Raw genomic sequence first — 8,482 nt, 5'->3', positions numbered from 1 at the left:
AACTGGAGATATTAAATGGATCCAAAGTTCAAACTAAAGGCTGATCGTCCAGGATATTTGGCATTCAAATAGTTCTAGGGCTCTACCATTAGTGGGTGTGATATATAATCTAGTCAAAGGTTGGATCTCAAAATCATGAATGTCATGAGACTAAAATGCTAAATCTACTTGCGAATCCCATGCATCTCTATCGACATATATAGGTTAATGTATGTGAAGCATTTGGTTAATGGAACCTGACTAATGGTCCCTTCTTTTGATTATCATTGAACATATAAACCTTGAAGAACTTGTAGGCAGAACCGTTGCCTCCACGTCGCTCTATAAACGTGCTTCTGCCACCGCCTGTAATTTTCGTGCCCCGTCAAGGGCATTTTCGTAATTTCACGTACAGGCAAGTACAGGTGTATAAAACTGTGTCCGCTGCAATGGAGAAACCTAGCCATCGCCCGCCCCCGTGTCCCCCCGAGCCCCCCTTGCCGCCGCCACCCCTTCCCTCTGCCCCGTGCCGGATCCGCCTGCCGCCGCCGCCGCTCTCCTCTGCCCCATGCTGGACCCTACCTCCTGGTCTCTTCTTCCTCCCGCCACCCTCATCCCCTCTTGCCGCCACTGAGTCCTCTCCTCTCCCCGTCAGCGCGAGTGCGTGGGTCGCGGCGTGCGGAGAGCGAGGAGGAGAGGACAGACGCGTGAGGAAGAGGAGGCCACGACCGTCGGCTCCTCTCCTCTCCCCGTTGGCTCCTCTCCTCTCCCCGTCGGCGCCAGCACGCTGGTCGTGCCTCTCCCCGTTGGCTCCTCTCCTCTCCCCGTCGGCGCCAGTGCGCTGGTCGTGAGGTATGAGGAGCGTACGGCCCATTGCAGCCGCCGTGGGGCGTGGTTGCGGATCAGCGCAGGTCACCGCCGTGGGAGAGGTGTGTCGTGGTTCCGGATTGGCGTAGGTCGCCGCCGCCGAAGAGCAAGGGTGGCCTGGTCTTGTGGTGCTTGTGGAGGAGCAGGGGTGGCCCTTCTCCTACATCACCACATCAAGTAGGAGGAGGAGGTCCTCGTCATCCATCACAAGCAGAACCGTTGCCTCCACGTCGCTCTATAAACGTGCTGCTGCCACTGCCAGGTGTATAAAACTGTGTCCGCTGCAATGGAGAAACCTAGCCGTCGCCCGCCCCCGCGTCCCCCCGAGCCCCCCTTGCCGCCACCACCCCTTCCTTCTGCCCCGTGCCGGACCCTACCTCCTGTCCTCTTCTTCCTCCCGCTACCCTCATCCCTTCTTACCGCCGCCGAGTCCTCTCCTCTCCCCGTCGGCGCGAGTGTGTGGGTCGCGGCGTGCGGAGAGCGAGGAGGAGAGGACAGACGCGTGAGGAAGAGGAGGCCACGGCCGTCGGCTCCTCTCCCCGTTGGCTCCTCTCCTCTCCCCGTCGGCGCCAGCACGCTGGTCGTGCCTCTCCCCGTTGGCTCCTCTCCTCTCCCCGCCGGCGCCAGTGCGCTGGTCGTGAGGCGTGAGGAGCGTACGGCCCGTTGCAGCCGCCGTGGGGCGTGGTTGCGGATCAACGCAGGTCACCGCCGTGGGAGAGGTGTGTCGTGGTTCCGGATTGGCGCAGGTCGCCGGCGCCGAAGAGCAAGGGTGGCCTGGTCTTGTGGTGCTTGTGGAGGAGCAGGGGTGGCCCTTCTCCTACATCACCACATCAAGTAGGAGGAGGAGGTCCTCGTCATCCATCACAACCGTCAGGTTCGTAGTCATCGCCTAGGTCCAATGCTCCGGTCTAGCCTTTTTCCCTGTTGCCTTATTCCCAATTTTTCTATGGTGCTCAATTTTGTTTTCACCGTGTTCATCATCTCAGGGACTTGCTGACACTGGATCCAGTGGGGAGGAGATCCTTTAGGCATTTGATTCTTGTGAGATTCCCACGCATCTTGCAAGATAAACATGCCATTGTTTTTCACGCACACATATGCTTTGATTTCTGAATCAGGGCCGGATAGTAAACTGCACCATTCTATATTACGATCCTAACCAAAGATATATTGTTTGCTGATACACTGGTCTTTATTTGTTAGTTTTTACAGAATAAATGTATCGTGGATAACTAGCTTTGGGGCATATCCCTGCTATCCTTTCAAAGAAAAACATTGGTTTAAGTCTACACTTTATTACGCAGATGTAGCTTAACACCTTCAAATTATTAATGTGTTCTCACTTTTCTTTAGGTGATGGATCATCCTGAAAAACAGGTTGAGTGCATCAGCTACTTCCATGGCAATGGATTTAAGGAATGCACATCAACGAGGCACATTATCTAACTCGTATAAACTTATCATTGTTTTTACCTTTTCATGCAGTTTTCCTTTACGATTTTAGATGACATCTTAGCAGAAAGAATATAGTTGTGAAATTTACTGCAAATGTAAGCCTTGGAGTTTCATATTCACCTTGAAGTATTCTTGAAATGAAAGATAGGCTTTGTTGGTTCCTCAGTTTGGAGAACTAGAGTTATGGCGATACATATTTGGGTATTGAAACTATCTGTGTTTGTGATCAGCTCATTTTTGTGTTGGATGCTTATTTAGCTAGCAGAGACGGCGCCATCTCCGGCCGCCGGCGCTCTGCAGTGATGCCTAAAACTGAGTTGTTGTTTAGGCCTCCTTCGGTTCGTAGATAGGAATATCATCCTGTAGGGAAAGAGACTTCATTTGATGCATATATATATACTATGCTGCATACTTTGTAGATTTGTATGGTTCCTAAATATACGACAATGTTTGATTAATTTTTGTTCCAGAAAGAAGTATCTATCCTGTTTATAAGGATCCATATTGCAGGATATCAAAATTAGTCATTACTCAATGCAGCCATATAGATGACTGCAAAGCAAAATTTTCATATCCTAAACTATGATTAATACATAGTGATGAGCATTTTTTCCTGTTTTACCACAGATTGCCATGGTCCATGTGTTGAAATCTGAAATTTTTGAATATATACTACTGGGTTAGTTTTATTGTGGTAGGATTAACTGAAGCATAACTTAAATGTGGCATGTCATTGTAAGAAGAATCAGCTTTTGATTAGTATTTTGAAATAGGATAAAATGATTCATCCATTGAACGCGAAGAGTTCCTACCGGTATTTGTTGGATGACGACAAAAAATAACTTGGGCCGTTCTAGCCCTGTTCCAAACTTCACTCGTAGAGGGTTGAGGGCGGGTGGCAGACGTCCAACCTAGAGCGCTTCATGTACTGCACCATCCTGGACGTCAAGGCCCACATTCTTCTGAGGTGACACTATTGCACCTCTCAAACCTGGCACCTTAAATGCTTTGTCGTGTTCAATTTTCACTGTTGCACCTCTCAAACCTGGCACCTTAAATGCTTTGTCATGTTCAATTTTGCTCAAGAGTTCTGACAGTTTAAGGATCTGTCATTGCTTGTATCTGTTGTGCGTGACATGACCTTCTAATTACCAAATTAGTGCTCATTGTTCGATCATAGACATGAAATGTTGAATAATGGTATAGTATACATGTAATGTGTCCGCTCTATTTCCCTCTTCTCTATTTTAAGAATTTTTTTTGCTGCCTGCAGAGAACGAAATTTGTTTTCTGCTGACACTATGCATACTGCCTAATAAATACACACACCTGTTGATCCCCTGTTTTCTTGCTGTTTGACAAATAGTACAAGCAAAGCAAGTTCAGGTGCTATTCTATTTAGAAATAGCTACACAACACATATCATTTAGTTACTATGATCATTGTGTGTCTCGCTAGAAATTAATACACACACAGGCACATATAGAATCATAAACCGCACTTACTCCCAGTATCTTCTTCCATACGAGGTCGGAGGCGAGCTTCCTGGCGACGGCGGCGGCGCTGGATTTGCTCATGGGTTGGTGGTGTATCTACCGCTGACCTCCGGCACAGATACGCCGACCTCCGGGGCCCCAGCCCCTCCGCCCCCGGCCTCACCTTTCCCGTGTCCGCCCTCGCCAAGCATTGAATCTGCCGACCACCAGGTAAGCTTTCTTCGTCCTCTTCCACCGCCTCTTACTTGCTGCTTCAATCGCAGGCAAGAATAGTTTATCAAGTTCTTGCCTAGCCATCTATTTGTACAATTTCTGCAGCTGTACTTTTGTGCCATCTTCCTCCCATTTATTTCCTCTTGATTGCATAGGTTCTTTGACAATCTGATTTTGATTTCTTGAATGTTTGTAGACTCATTGATGGTTGATCTTGTTAGCTACAGATGATATTCCATGTTTCGAACAAGACTGAATTTTGATGGACTGCATATAGTGTTTGATTCTCCTACACCGTGCCCTGAATGATCTTATGTTCACCCAGACTTATAGGTTTCTAAATACTAGGCTCATGGGACTTAATTCTAATGGTTAGTTTTTTTGGATTCATGTACTCTGGTGCTGCAGCCTGGGTAAAACTCCTTCACAATAGTGTTTAAAGCTTAAATTGATAACTCTATCAGAGTTCAAGCATTAGGCTCTCTGCTCTGTGTATTGCCAAGTGTTCTATATAATGCTTTGATGTTCTTTTGTCACTGTTTGATGTTCTGCCTTGGGTAGCCTCTGTCTTGGTTTACAGCTCCATATGGCAACCTATGTATACCTATGTAGGTTTTGTTTGAACTGTACTCAAATCACCCATATGTTTCCATAGTCTTGCTTTCCTCTTTTTAACTCATGAGATTACTAGATAGTTGAATATCATCCTAAAATCTTAAAAGTGCACGCGCACTTTTTCGTAGGAACGGGCGGCCGGCTTGTTACTCACATGTGTACTTCCTCTCTCTCAGTTTACAGGGCGTGCGCGTACCCCTAAGTAGTCAATTTGACTAACCTAATACAAGTCATATATTACAAAAAATATACCAATATAAACTTCAGATGTTCTATTTTCAAAAGGTATAATTTTTGTGTTATATAGTTTATATTAGGGTAATAAAATTGGTAACCTAGGTATACGCGTAGGACTTGTAAACTGTGACGGAGGGAGTATCTTTTTTGTCAGCTAGTGAATGTTTTTTGTTAGTATTAAATGCGCATAGACTAGTCTGAGAAACAGATTCAGGCACATTTATTTTGGCCTCTTAAATTTTTTAAAAGTCATATCTTTTAAACCACACGTCGGAATTCAGATCCGTTTTCACTGTTGGATTCATCGCGACGAGATCTTCGAAACTAGATCCCGCATGGGTATGTTTCGACGAAATTTTTTTGATGCCAACTTTGATGCTATATGATGCAACTAAAGTACTGCATTGTGCAACTTTAGTACTACATGATGCAACTTTTTTTAAAACCAACTTTAGTACTACATGGCTTGTAATTTAGTCTAGTTGCACACATATTGATGTTTAGTTGGCTTATAATGTAGTCTAGTTGCACACACATTGATGTTTAGTTGCCAGAAGGACTAGTTGCACACACATATGCTCAGTTGGCTTGTAATTTAGTCTAGTTGCACACACATTGATGTTTAGTTGGCAGGACACTAGTTGCACACACACATATGCGCAATTGACGCGGCAATGTAGTTTAGTTGCACACACATTGATATTTAGTTGACAGGACTAGTTACACACATATATGCTCAGTTGGCGCGGCAATGTAGTCTAGTTGCACACACATTGACGTTTAGTTGGCAGGAAGACTAGTTCATCGAAACAACCCCATATGGGATCTACTTTTGAAGAACACGTCGCGAGGGTTTCAACGATGAAAACGGATCTGAATTTCGACACACGGATTGAAAGTTATGCCTTTTTAAAATTTTAAAATCACAAAATAAATACGAACAAACACATGCACATGCATATGCATGCACAAGAGGAGATGCATATGCTAGCATTTAATACGTAGCAGGAAAATGGACTATTAAACCAAATCTGTAGCATAGACAGAAATAATACGTGCACACAATTTAGAATTTAGGCCGGCCGCTCGGTACGGCAACCGAGCAACCTGCCGCTCGCTAGACTTGCCCGAATATCATTGGTCTCTGTCGGCATTCTATTTTCGTAGTTTGAAATGAATATTGGTCTATTGATATTAAACTTCACAATAGGTAGTGGCATCTTCAGGAAAAAGTAGTGGCAGACATGCTGGAAATTTCTTTTCTACTGCAGGAATGACACTTGCCCAAATCCTCAACACATATTTTTGTGCTCTCAACCAAATGTGTGTGCTATGATAATTAAGGTTACCAAGATGAATGGTGTTCTATAGGGCCGGACATATTTCTTATCTTCATAAATCAGTGATGCACAGATTATCTTAGCTATATTGTGAATCTTGATAACCTCACGATGAACAAATTTTGCAGCCTGTATTTGGGATAATTCAAATTGTTGCGAAATGTGTTCGTCCAGGAAAAGTCACTACATCATATGTCCTAGATAAATCTTTACTGAACATTTTAGTTTTCCTCATACATGCTTATCATTTGGCATAATGTTATTTTGCGAGCTTAATTCTACCCTGAATATACAAACAATCAGTTTGTTTATTTTTTTTTGCTGTCATAATAAGACCCTGAAACCATCTTCCATCAAACACATATCTGTAGTATCTATACTATGTACAAGGTGCAGATAGATATATTTGTTGACCAAGTAATTCCCCTCTTTTGAGACAAAGACCAATATATGATTACCCATCCCCTGGTTTCCTTTCTATTTTTTATTCCAATATAACATGATGAGCTATTCATTGTTTTCTAATTTCAGTGTAATCTAAAATCAGACTGTGCGAACATAGATGCATTTATTCACAAATTAGCAAGCACCTGAGTGAAGAACCCTTAAAATGTATGGAAAATGCAATTACCACCAGCAAATAAATTGGCATTTGTATTCCAGGTATCAGTCCCGAAAAGAAAGAGGACTATGGACCTGAGTGGGAATGGAGGCAGGATATTCTTCTGGATGGCTATGCTGAGGTGGTGGTTGGTCCGATCCATGGTGTACGCAAAATCGGTCAACATGGTGGAGTTGTGCTGTGGGGAGGACACTGGTTTGGAGATCTAGGCGACTATCTGCGTGCTGGGTGGATCAGTAGCCCACCTCGGGATAGAGGCAAGCGGCGCTTCACGTGTGCCTCGCCATGCCGCAACAGTGGCGTTGACAATGTTTAATCCTAAGACCACTATTTTTGTGTCTATATGCAGTGTTCACTTTGTCTATATCTTGGCAATGTTTAATCATAAAACCACTAATTCTATGTCTATATGCAGTGTTCACTTCATCTATATCATATTTATTTTATATGACAAATCATCTTTCGAAATTAACCAAGCCTAACTACAACAGTAGGAATATGGTGAAAACTAATATGAAACAACAACTTTTGTCACATATACCAAACCAAGGTTGCTTATCAGTAAACACCTCATTATTTAGCATATGCTTTAGGGCCAAATTATGTTTCATGTGCCATTATTATTGCCTTTTTTAATACATTATTTAAATCCTTACGTGACACCAATCTTAAACAGGTCCGTCTATCAACGATGTCGAGAAAGCTCTGCCACAAGAAAGTGATGACTCTGCCTGGTGTCACCGGCTTCATGTTTTGCTCCTCCGTACCCATAGACTAGAAGACTAGGGCTATATAGATTGATTTCTAAAACCAATGTAAATAAGCTGTTTTCGGCTATCATGCTACCTCGCATTGTAATATATATTGCTATGTATGAACATATGCTACCCAAGTATATATTTCCTTATGCTTAAATGACTTTCTTATCGATCTTATAACATATCTTATTTGTATAGTTTGAATACATGGTTTTCTCTCGCTTTTTACGGCATGGGCGCAACGGGAGTTGATCACAAAGAGGTAGCATTCAGGATATATGCACAAAAGAGTATAGAACCAAATTATATAATATAATTGACCACTATTTCTATTAACTTCTCATGTACACAATGTTCACGAGTACATGTATTAAGTACATTTTATTGTGTCACTTGTGTTTACTCTTTTTTTAATGCAAGTTTACAGCTACTCGGTGTTCCTAATTGCAGACTCAACTATCTTAACCTACCGATGATCTAATTTGTGGCATTATTACCTTAAGAAAATATTTGCATTTAATTTCCTTTAATATAGGGGTATAAGTTCTTACCAAATGTACTCAAATATACGGTTATTGAAAAAATGTAAATATTTTCAACACGAACATGGTTTTAAACGGGTCTTTGCGCCATTTGGCGCAACTGGTCATCTAGTGATTGCAAAAGCTGAAGCACTTGAGCTATCTAGAAAAAACACTAAAACTACTTGCGGATCAAGTGCCTCTTCATCAAGATAAATCATACTGTAGGTGATGCCATTTATGATCATTCCCCTATTCTGTAACTCCACTTGATAATTAGTTGATAATTAAATATGGGCTCAACCTGTGCTGCCAACAAGAGCGCCTATACAAGGAATGGATCAGAAAAAACAAAGTATACGGAACATGAACCTAAGGA

At 43.0% G+C, this 8,482-nt stretch overlaps 1 long non-coding RNA gene across 1 annotated transcript; it reads left to right on the top strand.

Moving 5' to 3' along the window:
* Nucleotides 1-616: 616 nt before the first annotated feature.
* Nucleotides 617-7,711, top strand: LOC125525886. Its single transcript, XR_007291462.1, has 4 exons — nucleotides 617-1,720; nucleotides 1,833-1,887; nucleotides 2,200-4,007; nucleotides 6,866-7,711. It is a non-coding gene; the product is annotated as an uncharacterized LOC125525886 (long non-coding RNA).
* The last annotated feature ends 771 nt before the right edge of the window (nucleotides 7,712-8,482 follow it).

Source organism: Triticum urartu, chromosome 7 (genome assembly GCF_003073215.2).
Source record: "Triticum urartu cultivar G1812 chromosome 7, Tu2.1, whole genome shotgun sequence".
Classification (NCBI taxonomy): domain Eukaryota; kingdom Viridiplantae; phylum Streptophyta; class Magnoliopsida; order Poales; family Poaceae; genus Triticum; species Triticum urartu.
The sequence above is the reverse complement of the archived record's forward strand: the minus strand, read 5'-3'. Positions and strand labels throughout refer to the sequence as shown.